At 46.7% G+C, this 14327-nt stretch overlaps 2 long non-coding RNA genes across 4 annotated transcripts in view; one reads left to right on the top strand and one right to left on the bottom strand.

Moving 5' to 3' along the window:
- The window catches only part of LOC309621179, an 82633-nt gene that overhangs the window by 18423 nt on the left and 49883 nt on the right, over nt 1-14327 (bottom strand). The window lies entirely within an intron of this gene.
- On the top strand, nt 3295-6928 carry LOC309621201. The gene is made up of 2 exons (XR_014239815.1): nt 3295-5712; nt 6028-6928. It is a non-coding gene; the product is annotated as an uncharacterized lncRNA (long non-coding RNA).

Below are 14327 nucleotides of genomic sequence, written 5' to 3'. Positions count from 1 at the left end.
CCCTGGTGGCGCAGTGGTTGAGAATCTGCCTGCTAATGCAGGGGACATGGGTTTGAGCCCTGGTCTGGGAAGATCCCACATGCCGCAGAGAAACTAAGCCTGTGAGCCACAATTACTGAGCCTGCGTGTCTGGAGCCTGTGCTCCGCAACAAGAGAGGCCGCGATAGTGAGAGGCCCGCGCACCGCGATGAAGAGTGGCCCCCGCTTGCCACAACTAGAGAGAGCCCTCGCACAGAAACGAAGACCCAACACAATAAATAAATAAATTAATTAAAAAAAAAAAGAATGAAATAATGCCATTTGCAGCAACATGGATGGACCTAGAGATTGTCATACTGAGTGAAGTAACTCAGACAGAGAAAGAAATATCGTATGATATCGCTTATATGGGGAATCTAAAAAAGAAATGATACAAATGAACTTATTTACAAAACAGAAACAGACTCACGGACTTAGAGAACGAACTTATGGTTGCCGGGGTGGGGAGAAGGGTGGGGTGAAGGGATAGTTAGGGAGTTTGGGATTGACATGTACACGCTGCTAAATTTAAAATGGATAACCAACAGGACCTACTGTATGGCATGGGGAACTCTGCTCAGTGTTATGTAACAACGTAAATGGGAAAAGAATTTGAAAAAGAATAGATACATGGGGGACTTCCCTGGTGGTCCAATGGTTAAGAATTTGCCTTCCAATGCAGGGGACTCGGGCGCTCGATCCCTGGTGGGGTAACTAAGATCCCACATGCCCCGGGGCAACTAAGCCTGCACGCCACAACTACTGAGCCCGCGCTCTCTGGAGCCTGTGTGCCACAACTAGAGAAGCCCGCGTGCCGCAACAAAGACCCAGTGCAGCCAAAAAAAAAAAAAAAATAGATACATGTATATGTATAACTGAATCACTTTGCTGTATACCTGAAGCTATCACAATATTGTTAATCAACTATACTTCAATATAAAATAAAAAGTTTAAAAAAAAAAAGAGAGAGAGAGATAATGGCTGGAGATGACATCCCAGGTTCAAGGCCCCAGCTTTGCCGTCAGCTCATGATAGGGCATTGAACAAATGGCTTGTCCTTTTGGGGCCTTAAGAAGAGGGGAGAGTGAGAGTCCAGCCACAGGAAAGTGAGCAATGCTCCCTGCAACCACAAACTGGGAGTGGAAAGGACCATGAGAAGGGCACTCCTCACCTAGGTGCTGGGCCTTCAGGTCAGATCAGTGGGTGAAACTGACCAGGGCCTCACTCAGTCAGAGGCAGGCAGGAGCTGGAAGGGGCTGGATTCCTGCAGTCATCACCGTGGAGCCAACTCAAATCAGCTGAGTGTAGACAGGGGTGAGGGTAGGAGGCCTATCTCAGGAGTTGGCCCAGCCGGTGGGCAGACTGGAAGTCCTCTGGGATGACGACAATGTGCTATAAACTTGGGCTTATCTCCGTGATATTGTCTTTGTTCCCGTGACCCTTGCTTTCCAAGAAAGGGTACCCCCAAAACAGAACTGAGGTCCAGAGAGGTGTGTGTACCCTGAGGCCAGCAGAGCCAGGATGCTGCTGTGGTTGGAGAGGCCACAAGTGATGGGGCCACCTCGGTCTTGGCTGGGACTCTGAAGGAAGCAGGAGTAGCTTTCTGTAGTCAACACGGAAGGGAGAAGAACAGAAGGGGCCCAGCAGAAGAAGGGTGCTTTTCTCCCCTTTGTCAGGTGAGCAGGAGAGGTTCAAGGACATCATGGAGTGCTAGGGCAGGATGGGCTGAAGACGAGATGGAAAATCACATCACCATCCGATTCTGGTGGGGGCGGCCACAAACACCAGCCTGCCATAGAGTCAGCCTTGGCCATGCTTTGAGGGAGAAGCACGGATTTTGGAGTCAGACAGACCTGGGTTCAAATCCCAGCTATGCCATTCAACAGCCGTGGGAGCCTAGACAAGCCTTTTTTTGGTGGACTGTTACTTGGGCATCCCCAATAAGCCATGCTTCCCAGTATGTGTGCCCTCATGTTGTCCCCTCCCACACTGACTCTGGGTTTGGGCATGTGACTTTCTTTGGCCAATAAGGACATTAACAAGCATGATGTAAAGCGGAGGCTTGCTAAGTGCTTGCATGCTGAGGCTTGTCCTCTTGGAACACTCCCTCTTGGAAGTCAACTGCCATGCTTGGGGAAGCCCAAGCTAGCCTGGTGAAAACGACATGAGGAAGAGAACCGAGGCAGCCCAGCCAACAGCCAGCACCAAGACCCCAGGCATGTGAGAGGCCCTCTTCAACCTTTCAGCCAAATCTAGCTGCCAACTGACTGTATTCACATGATAGACCCCAGCTGACACCACCTGGAGCCCAAGAACCACCCAGTTAATCCACAGAATCATGAGAAATTATCATTCATTCATTATCATTCAGTGTTGTTTTAAGCCACTAAGGTTTTGGATGGTTGTCACACTGTAATAATTAGCTGAAATACTGTGTAAACTTCTGAGCCTCAGCTGCCCCCTCTGTAAAATGGGGTGATAATATTCGTTGCCAAAAGTTATGAGGAGTAAATTTAACACACAATAACAATGAGCATTTATTGAGTACCTGCTGTGTTTCGGGCACTGTGATAGATGCCAAATGTACATAATTTAAAGCATATAATCTGTAGAGCATCTATCTCTGTGAAGTAAGTACTGTTAGGCCCATTTTCCAGACAAGGAGACTGAACTCAGAGGGGTTAAGTAACTTGCCCAAGGTGGCAGGTTAAGGTCAGAGCTGGGGCTCTAACCCAGGTCCCTCTCATTCTAATCACTAAGACCCAGCAGGGCCTCCTCCACTGGCACCGACGAATGAACGACCTTCCAGGGGAGCACCAAACCTTCCTATGCTTCAAGAACTTTGTCTCTGTCAGGTGGTTGGAGGATGGAGACAGGGGGCATACTCACAAGGCCAGCATCAAGTCCAAGTACCCTTGAGGGCAGGTTAACAGGGCTCCGTTTGGTGGCCAGTCCCCTGCTCTTGGCGCTGCTTCAGTGAGCCGTGGGTCACAAGGGATGACAGAACTCAGAGCAAATCCATTCTCACTTCTAGGAAAACAGCTAATGGGGCTTAGCAGTACCACAGTCACAAGCAAAAGGCAGCTTGTTTCTCAAGAGGCAGGAGCACCTCAGCCATGAGTGCCCCGCCCCCGCCACTGGAAGGCCTCAAGAAGCCAGAAGCCACCCCTTTTGTCCCTCTGAGAGACAGCCCCCCTCAACACACACACACACACACACACACACACACACACACACACTCACACACAAAATCACAGGGGAGGGGGCAGCTGTGGGGTCCTGGATCACAATGGGGTAGGAGTGGGGCATGACCAGAGGGCCCCGCTGGCCCAGGCGGCCGCTGCCGGGAGTCTCCCACCCTCCCAAGAACTGGTGAGTGACACTGAAGACGGTGGCAGAGGGATCCTTTCTCGCCCTCCCCAAGCTGACGGCATCACTCTCCACCCCAGAGGCCCAGGAACAACCTTGTCCTGGGGAGGGTAGGGAAGCCTGCAGCTGAAAAAACCCACACCCTTCCCCCCTTTCCTTGATTCCGCCCATCTTACCCGTCTTGCCTTCACGGGGTCCTTTTCACAAGTGTTCACACATGATACAATGCGTGAAAAGAGATAATCTAAAAGTATATTGCTAGAATGCTCTCAACTTTGCTTAAAGTTACATATATATTTGAAAAGTTATATATATATTTTCATAAATATACAAAAACGAGTAGCAAGAACCATCTGAAAATGTTGACAATGATTATCTCTAGGTGGTAAGATAAAGTTTTTTCTTCTTTGTACCTTTTGTATCTTCGACTTCTCTACAAAGGGCACGATTGCTTTTAGAATCAGAAAATAAACTATACTATCTGTGCTTTTTAATGAATGTGCACGGCCTGGAAAAGTCACACCTTAAAACTCTTCCCAGGGACTTCCCTGGTGGTCCAGTGGCTAAGACTCCGCGCTCCCACTGCAGTGGTCCCGGGTTCAATCCTTGATCAGGGAACTAGATCCTACATGCTGCAACTAAAGATCCTGCCTGCGACAACTAAGACCCGGCACAGCCAAATAAATGAATAAATATTTTTAAAAAACGCTTTAAAAAAAAAAAAACTCTTCCCATCCAGCACCTTCATTATTGGTTCACACCTGGATCATTAGTAGTGTCTCCGGACACCTGAGTCTTCACCCAGGGTAGAGATGGGAAGGGAGCGGCCCCAATGCCCAAGGCAAAAGGGGGCAGGGCCACTGAGGCCAAGCAGAAAGGGGCGGGGTCAGTGAGCCTGGAGCCTGTGCAGTCAGTACCTAGGACTGCTTCCAGCCCTCCAGTGGACTGAAGACCCGGTACCCAAGGCATTGCAAGACTGGGCTGGAGAAGTTGCTGGAATGGAGGGCCTACCCTGCCTGGCCTGGGAGGGCAGGAAGCCCTGGCCCAGGAGTAAAATTCCGAGGCCTGGCTCACGCATGCCGCCTGGTTCACAGCGGACCCCATCACTTAGATTAACAGCCCTAACTTGCAGGCAGAGCATGAATTGTAGGAGGCGAGGTGGCGCATATACAGCGCTCATCACAATTCCTAGCACACACAAGGCACTCAATAAATGCAGCTGTGATTATTAGGGATAAACACATGCCCATCAGCACCGGCTCTCCTGGGTAAGCCCAGCACCCCAGTCATCTGGTGCCAGAAAAGGGACGAGCCATCACGGTGCTCAGCCGGCAATCCCCTGTTTTGTTCCTTGCTGGGTCCTGCTAAATATGCAAGCAGAAAAATTTTTTCCACCCCCAGAACAGTTTCTAGATGTGCTACCTTGGCCAAAGCAAGCTGCTAATTAACATGGGTGAGAAATGCCCAGATGATACCATCAAAGGCCGTTAAAGTACCCCCAGCTGGTTGTGGGTGTTTGTTTTGCTTCCCATCAATTCTGCTCAGAACGATGACAGTACCCAGCCAGAGTGGGAGCCACACAGGGCAGGGTGGGTCTGGGGAAGGCAGACACAGCTGGGAGTGGTCAAGTTCCCTCACACAAGAGGAACGGACTCAAGATAAGCTCCTCTATCCTCCTGTACTTTCAGACTTGCAGTGCCCAGCTGCTCTCTCCCTGCTCTGACTTACACACTTGCTCCCAGGAAGGGGTTTTCAGTAAGTCATTTACACATTAGTATGAATTTCAGTATTCCCAGGGGCCTCTGGTTTCATCATGGAATAAAACTCTTTATTCTCTTCCCTTGAAATCCTACCATGTGGGGGGGGGGGGTCCTTGGCCTTAAATGAGAAAATGGGAAGGAGTTCTAATTCTGTTTTAGCCATTCCTGGGCTCAGCCACCCACATCCCCAAGATCAGGACCTTCTCTACTCTCTGAGTTCAGCAGCGTATGTATTCACCTTTATTTCTCATTAAGGAAACCTCAATAAAAGCATGAAAAGCTCTTCTCTATCTTTAAAAGAGAAGGATTTAGAGAGTAAAAAAAAAAAAATGTGTTAAACTGATAAAAAGAAAAAAAAAAGACACAGAACTCAGAAGTCCTAAAGGAAAAGATGGGCAGATGTGACAACACAAACCTCCTTTGCAGGGCAATACAGCATCAACCAGAGGTTGCGAGCTGGTGTCCTGCTGACCCAACCCAGCCCAAACATGGCTGTCTCTTCTAGTGCTTAAAGTTTTTTGAATGAGTTGCCAGCATTTTAAAACTGGAAGTTTGGGCTTCCCTGGTGGCGCAGTGGTTGAGAGTCTGCCTGCCAGTGCAGGGGACACGGGTTCGAGCCCTGGCCCGGGAGGATCCCGCATGCTGCGGAGCAACTAGGCGCGTGAGCCACAACTACTGAGCCTGCGCGTCTGGAGCCTGTGCTCTGCAACAAGAGAGGCCGCAATAGTGAGAGGCCCGCGCACCGTGATGAAGAGTGGCCCCCGCTCGCCACAACTAGAGAAAGCCCTTGCACAGAAACGAAGACCCAACTCAGCCAAAAATAAATAAATAAATTTAAAAAAAAAAACAAAAAAAAAAACTGGAAGTTTTCCCATAAAAGTCCATATTTCCAGCGTCTCCTGAAGAATCAGAAGATCTGGCACACTGGTTCCCAGCAGAGGCATGTGCTCTCCCCGGCCTGCCATGGCCTCGGAGCCTGCTCCACTTATTCACATCGCTTGCCTCGCCTGCAGCAGATGCCTGTGATGTGCCGTAAACAAAACGAAAAAAAGCAAAAGGTGCTTCAGGAGAACATGTTTGCAACACATCCAAGGAAAAGTTAATATCCATTATATATCAATAAGAACCCCACCAACGGTTCAATGGAAGAATGGGGGAAAGTATAAACAGGTAATTCATAGAGAAAGAAATTCAAACAGCCAATAAACGTGAAACGTACTCAACCTACGGATGATTAGGAAAATGCAAATGAAAATGAGAAGATACCTTTTTGCCAAAGCCATCAAATTGGCAAACAATCAAAAAGCTTTCTAGCACTGCTGTTGGCAAGGATGTGGGGAAAGGAGAGCTCGTGCGTGTTGCTGCTGAGCGTGTAAATTGGTGCAACCTTTGTGGAGGGTGAGTTGGCAGCTCTGATCATTAGTTTAAATACATGTACCTTTAAAGAAATGCAGGTAAATTTTTATTGAAGTAGAGCATGCAGGGAGAAAAGGATGCAAATCCTGAGTGTGTGGCTGAGACACTGAACGCACCCAGGTGACCGCTGCAAAGGGAGAAAGAGGATATTATCAGTACACAGAAGGCCCCCTGCGCCCTTTCTCAGTCAGTAAGTCTCCCCGAAGAGAACCACTGTCCCAACTTCTAACAGGATTTGACTGTTTCTGAACGTTCCGTGAATGGAATTATGTAGTATATATTCTTTGGTGTCTGGCTTCTTTCACCGAATATTATATACTTATTTTATTTTATTTTATTATTATTTTTTTTATGATGCTGTTTTTTTTTTAATTTATTTATTTATTTCTTTATTTATTTATGGCTGTGTTGGGTCTTCGTTTCTGTGCGAAGGCTTTCTCTAGTTGCGGCAAGCGGGGGCCACTCTTCATCGCGGTGCGCGGGCCTCTCACTATCGCGGCCTCTCTTGTTGCGGAGCACAGGCTCCAGACGCGCAGGCTCAGTAGTTGTGGCTCACGGGCCCAGTTGCTCCGCGGCATGTGGGATCTTCCCAGACCAGGGCTCGAACCCGCGTCCCCTGCATTGGCAGGCGGATTCTCAACCACTGCGCCACCAGGGAAGCCCTTATTTTATTTTTTAATCGAAGTACTGTTGATTCACAAAGTTGTGTTCATTTCTGCTGTACAGCAAAGTGACTCAGTTATACATATATATACATTCTTTTTTATATTCTTTTCCATTATGGTTTATCCCAGGACATTGAATATAGTTCCCCGTGCCATACAGTAGGACCTTGTTGTCCATCCATTCTATATGTAATAGTTTGCGTCTAATAACCTCAAACTCCCAGTCCATCCCTCCCCCACAAATATTATATTTTTAAACTTCACCTATGCTGTTCTGTGAAGCAGAACATTCACTTTTGTTGCTGTATAGCATTCCACTGCGTGGCTAGACGGAACTTTATTATTCTGTTGTATTGATGAGGAACACGTGCGTTGTTTCCAGTTTGGGGCTACTGCAAATAGTGCTGCTAAAAAACATTCTTGCATGTGACTTCTGGTGCCCATAGAAACACATTTCTGTCGGGTACACAGTTAAGCCTTGAACAACATGGGGGTTAGGGGCGTGGGGCCCTCCACACAGTTAAATCTGTCTATAACTTAGAGTCGGCCTTCCAGATATATATGTTTCCTCTGTATTCACGGTTCCAAATCCGAGGATTCAACCAACCCGTGTAGTGCTGTAGTATTTACTATTGAAAAAAACCCGCCTGTAAGTGGACCCGAGCAGTTCAAACCCCTGTTGTTCAAGGGTCAACTGTACACCTCTTGACACCGCTCACACTAGGAATCTATTTTACAGAACCCCCTGAGAGAACAAGACTTCATGTCCAAGGCTGTTTATTATAACATTAAAAAAGAGTGCGGTCAACCTCTGTGTTCATTAATAACGATACGGTTAAAAAAAATGATGCAATGCTTCCCTGTGACGATTCCACTTTTTAAACTAACAAAAGATAAAACAGACCTTTACATGTGGAGATGTGTGTCCATTATATCCGGAAGGACTTTTCACATATGAACTAGAGAAGGGAAAGGCAGTGGGGGGAGGGGGAGGAAGGGGTGAGATTTTATGTATATTCTACACATCTCAAATTCATCTACTCTTCTCCATCATTGCCACTGTCCTATACTAAGCCACCACAGCTCTGGTGCTGAAAACACAATGGTCTCCTTATGCGTTCACCTCTCAAGTCATCTCTGCCACCATCAGGAAGGTGGGGACTCAGGGGACGGTGCATGGAAATGTTGGCCTCAAGACTCAAGGGTACACTATTGTAGCGGGGTCAGTAAGGCTGCCCGTGACACTGCCCATCAAGTGAAGAAAGAATCTTGCAAAAAAGTAGGTAGGGTATAATCCCATTTTTTTTTTAAATAAAAATTTTCAAGTTAAAACAATACAAGTGAATATATATATATGCATTAGAAGACTTGGAAGCCACGGCCAGCATAATATCTCATTATCTGCAAAGCAGGTGACAGGCCAGTGTTCCCCCAGGAACAGCTGTACCATGGCACCCTAGTGACCTTCCATGTATCCACACGGGTCACAACACAGGCAAAGCTTGAACCGCAGCTAATCTTCATCTTGGCAGAACATGAGAAGATGGAGGCCTGTAGGGAATGCTCTGAGGCCATCTTCCATTCATCTCCCATATTAGTCAGCTCACACTGTCATGCACAGCACCACAGACTGAGTGGCTTACACAACAGAAATTTAATTCCTCACGGTTCTGGAGGCTGGAAGTGCCGGATCAAGGTGCCGGCAGAGTTGGTTCCTTCTGAGGGCCAAGAAGGAAGGATGGGTTCCAGGCCTTTCCCCGTGGTTTATAGATGGCTGTCTTCTTCCTGAGTCTTTACATCATCGTCTCTCTGTGTCCTAATCTCCTCTTCTTGTAAAGACACCGATCAGATTGGATTAGGGCCCACCCATATGATCTCACTTTAATGTAATTACATCTTTACAGGCCCTGTCTCCAAATACAGTCACGTTCCGAGATACTAGGGATTAGGATTTCAACATATGAATTTGGGGTGGGGGGGGGATATAATTCAGCCTATAACACCCCCCTATCTGCCCTGGGAGGCTTTCACGGGATGGTTTCTCATCACCTCCTGGGTTCTGATGAGCTAGGAAATTTTCATACCACCCCGCTCAAGATAGAGCTTATACAAAACTGCCTAGTTTTATATTTTTATACTGCCAGTCTAGAATCGGCCCATCAGGCCCATTTTGTTTTGATGTCATCCTTTTTGGGGTGAGGCAAACACCCAGGGAGCTGGCACCTCTGACTAATCTTCCTTTCACTGTTTATGTAAGTAAGAAACTGTCCAAATCTGAGAGTGGCTCACTTCATCTTTATCAGCCAAGGCAGCCAGGGCTTGGCCTTTGGCTTTCCTAGAAAGCCTTGTGTGTGCTTGACAACAGACACTGGAATGTGTTGCAAAAGCAAAAACAAAAATCTTGCTAACAGAGGTGGGAGAAAGGGAAACAAGAAGGATGGCTCCCAATTCTGTGTTCCTCCCACACATCCGGCACCCGGTGCTCTTATGCGGGGATGACCCAGGCCTCCCCACCCCAGTCTCTCGGTCACCTGTATTTGCACTTGCTTGCCATTTAGAAAATGAATTAACGAAAGATAAAATGCATGCACTGAAATATCTAGAAGAGCTTTTTACATATGAACTGATGGCATCAATAATCCTCGGGGAAGGGATTTTGACACTTCATGTGTATTTTATACGACGGGCCTCAGAGGACACAGGTGACCTGCCAGAGGTGGGAAGGTTGGCCTCGGACAGGCAAAGTCGAGTCCATTCACAGTTAACATCCTGTACAGGAATCATTACTCTCAACTCTTTCCCCAACAAATAGAAGTTTAGCTAAAGAAATCAAAACCATGAGGAGAGACTACTTCACACCCATCAGGATGGCTATTTTCAAAACCCAGAAAAAACAGAGAATAACAAGTGTTGACGAGGACGTGGAGAAACTGGATCCCTTGTGCACTGCTGGCCGGAATGTAAAATGGTGCAGCCACTGTGGAAAATAGTAGCCAGACACAAAAGGACAAGTGTATGATTCCACTTACATGAGGTGCCTAGTGTGGTCAGATTCATAGAGGCAGAAAGTAGGATGGTAGCTGCCAAGAGGAAAGAAGGAGTCAATGTTTAATGGGTGCAGAGTTTCAGTTTGGGAAGATAAAAATGTTCTGGAGCTGGATGGTGGTGATGGTTGCCCAACAATGCACATGTCTTTAATGCCACTGATCTGGACTCTTCAAAAAGGTTAAGATGGTAAATTTTATGTTATGTATATTTTACCACAATAAAGAAAGAGGATAGTGCTCGCTTCAGCAGCACATATGCTACAATTGGAACCATACAGAGAAGATTAGCGTGGGCCCTGCACAAGGATGGCACGCAAATTCGTGAAGCACTCATTTTTTTAATGCAGAAAAAATATGAAGACTAGAATAAAAATTTCCTGGGGGAGGGAGGGATAAATTAGGGGTTTGGGATTAACAGATACACAGTATTATATATAAAATAGATAAACAACAAGGACCTACTGTATAGCACAGGGAACTATAGTATCTTGTAATAATCTATAAGGGAAAAGAATCTGAAAAACGAGTGTGTGTGTGTGTGTGTGTGTGTGTGTGTGTGTGTGTGTATGTGTATCACTGAATCACTTTGCTGTACACCTGAAACTAAACTAAACTAATATTGTAAATCAACTATACTTCAATTAAAAAAATAAAAATTACCTGGTATCCGAAAACCTAGCTCACCACACGCACACACAAAAAAACAGTATAAAAAAGGATCTCTTCTAAAGTAAACTTTATACTCCATACACACACAGAAGTTTAGCTCAAGATTTGAGAGGCTTTGCTGCCTGGAGATGGAATTTAAGAAAGACACCAGTTTCCTTGTTGCAGTTTTGCACGTGTTGAGAGAGGGACTGGCTTCAGCCACCTGCGAGCTAATGGCCAGAGAGACTCCCCAGGCGGGGATGGTCCTGAGCCAGGGAGGCTGGACACACCGTGGGCATGTCATTTCCCTTCTCCCTCTTCTCTGTCTACAGCCTGGGTCAGAGGACACAGGGTTAAAAGCTGAGACACGCAAAGCCTTCCTCAAATCCTCTCTGTCTCTCCCCACCCTCCTCCCATCGCATTTCTTCTGTGGAACCTTCCACGAACTCTTCCTTCCCCGAACTGCTGGAACAGTTATTCATTCCATATGTGTCTTTCAGCGTGTCTGACTTACTGTTTAATATCACGAGCCGACTTTGCACGGGTGTGTGTCTTCTGGCCCCAACTAAACTAGAAGTTGCCCGAAGGTAAAGACTGATGCTTAGCCTCCCTTGGATCTCTTTAGCTCTCCCATCAGTGTCTAGTGCAGAGGAAGCGGCATGTACATCCAGACGATGGAATATCGCTAAAGCGCTAAAGAGAGATGAGCTGGCAAGCCATGAGAAGACGTGGAGGAAGCGGAAATGCTGATTACCAAGTGACAGAAGCCCGTCTGAAAAGGCTACCTGCTGGATGAGTCCAACTACTTGACATTCTGGAAAAGACAAAACTATGGAGACAGTCAAACGATCAGTGGTTGCCAGGGGTTGAGGGAGAGGGAGGGATGACTAGATGGGGCACAGAGGATGTTTAGGGGGTGAAGCTATTCTGTATGATACTGTAACGGTGGATGCATGACAGTAGGCATTGTCACAATCCACAGAATGCATACAACAAAGAGTAAACCCCAATGTAAACTACGGACATTGGTTAGTAATCGTGTATCCATATGGAGTCATCAATATTGAACCAATATTCTAATGCAAGATGTTAATAATAGGGGAAACTGGGGGTTGTATATGGGAACTCTATACCATCTGCCCAGTTCTCCTGTAAACCTAAAACTGCTCTAAAAAAGAAAATTTATTATAAATATATATATATTTATGGAAAAGAATATGAAAAAGAATGTGTATATATATATATATATATATATATATATATATATATATATATAACCGAATCACTTTGCCGCACAGCAGAAATTAACACAACATTGTAAATCAACTATACTTCAATAAAATAAAATTTTAAACTAAAAAAAAATTTTTTTATATATAGTTGGATAGTTGAGTGAATATTGGACCATACACATGGACACATCCAGTTATGAGGGAGCTGGGAAGATTTACCCAGGCCTGACATTTTTCAAAATCCAGTGAAACATAGTTGGGAGTAAACGAAAGTTTCTTCTTGAAGCCAAAGAAGAAAAATTAGGAGATAAGCATTTATTTGTGAGTTAAAATTTACGCAGAAAGTTGCTAGATTTGCCTGTAGGTGTTTGTGTTTCTTTACATTTTGCCCTAACTAGTGTTATCATATTTTGTATTAAAATCAGAACTAATTTTGACAGAGAATCAAAGCATCCTTAGTGGGTATCTGACATCCCCTTTCCAGGCCTTCTCCAGCCCAGACCTCTGAAGGGAAGGAACAGGCCACATATCACACGGCTTCGTTCAGAGAACGAAGGAAGGGAGTTAAAAACCAAATGAACAACATTACAGCAGTATCACCTGGCTACCAAACAGTTTCTGGAAAGACAGTATTCAGGGAACTGCACTGCACAGAGAAACACAAAGGCTCTGATGTCAACAGATACTTGTCAAGAAAGTGCTTGACCGAAAGGCAGCGGGCAGGACGGCCATTCCAGGTGGTCATTTTGTTTCTGTAACAGCCCAGGGCAGGTCCACGGCAGTGGCCTATGTGAACTTCCAGAGCCTTCCTGCCCCTCCAAACCCACAGTACAATGACATAAACAGGTTTAAAACACTTCTGTATTTCCCAAATATCTCACCTTCACTATACTAAGCTTAATGTATCTGCAGCAAGAGCCACTAACTAATGTTATTTTGCTGGCATCCAAGGCTCATGACCTCACAGTGTACATGCGCAGAAAGGAGAGGCAACCGAGTGCCTCCAGCGGGTGGTCCTGACACTGGGTTTTGAGCGGGACTTTCCCACTGTTTCTGACTCCCAGGTAACTGCGTTTCTCAGCTTCACACCGCACCACGGTTCCTTCTTTCCTTTATCATACTCCCCCAGCAGCTCCCCATGCCAACTTCTGATTAGAGGCTGGAAAACAGGCCCTAGGAGGGAACTAATTACTTAAGTAGGGGACAGAGAGGCCCAGGAATGGCTTGGAACACTCTCCGTGCATCTCGAGGGTTATTGCTGCGGGCCATGGTGACTAGCAGTGTCTTAGGTCAGGTTCTCCAGAAGGAGAGCCCCAGACATGGATTCTTGTGCGAGTGAATTATTGAGGGAAGGGCTCTCAGGAGACACAGGTAATGGTGGGAGGGAAGAAGAACAGGGCAGGGAAAGAAGCCAAGCAAAGATGGAGATTTGGCCAAAGCCTAGCCTCAGCCTGATCCCCTGGAGGGAGGGGGGTAGGGGCAGGGGAAAAGGAGGCGGGGCAGCATCACAGAGTCATTCATTCCCATACCTGACACAGGGGGTGGGCCTTTATATCTCCCATATCAGTCAGTCACCGACCACAGGCCACCTCCATGGGGGGGCAGGAGGGCACATAAGCCCCAAGCCATCAGCTGTGGGCGAGGCTGCTCCTGTAGGGTGGAGGGCTGTTCCACAGAGAAGGCTGAAGCTGTGAGCTGCTCAGCTGGGATCAATGCAGGGCATCTGTCTAGACACCACCAGCAGCCACAAAGGGCTGCCCTCTAAAACAGAAGCAGGAGAGAGGTAAGGTAGAAACAAGAAAAAGCCTCCTGAGGTGGCAGGATTCTTTAGAAGTCCTTCCAGCTGCCTGTCATTAGAACAGATGGACAGGGAACGGCCTCAACTCAAGTGGATCTTTCTAGGCACATCCAAGCAGAATGTTTGTGCAGGTGCCCTCAGAACAGACCCAATCTGAGAACCACACACGTAATCCTGCTGTCAAACAGTAGCCTGAGACCTAAGGGGCTCCCCAGAAAGCTTCCAGAATAGTTTAGTTCTGACAACAGTGGCAACCTGTACAGATGTTACGCTGCCAGGTGCTGTTCTAAGCGCTTTATGTCTGTTACCTTCACTTAATCCTCACAACAACCATAGTAGTGAGGCATTATTATTGGCCATCCCCATTTTACAGA

Source organism: Balaenoptera borealis (assembly GCF_965194805.1).
Source record: "Balaenoptera borealis genome assembly, chromosome: X".
Taxonomy (NCBI): domain Eukaryota; kingdom Metazoa; phylum Chordata; class Mammalia; order Artiodactyla; family Balaenopteridae; genus Balaenoptera; species Balaenoptera borealis.
This window is presented reverse-complemented; position numbering and strand designations above follow the sequence as displayed.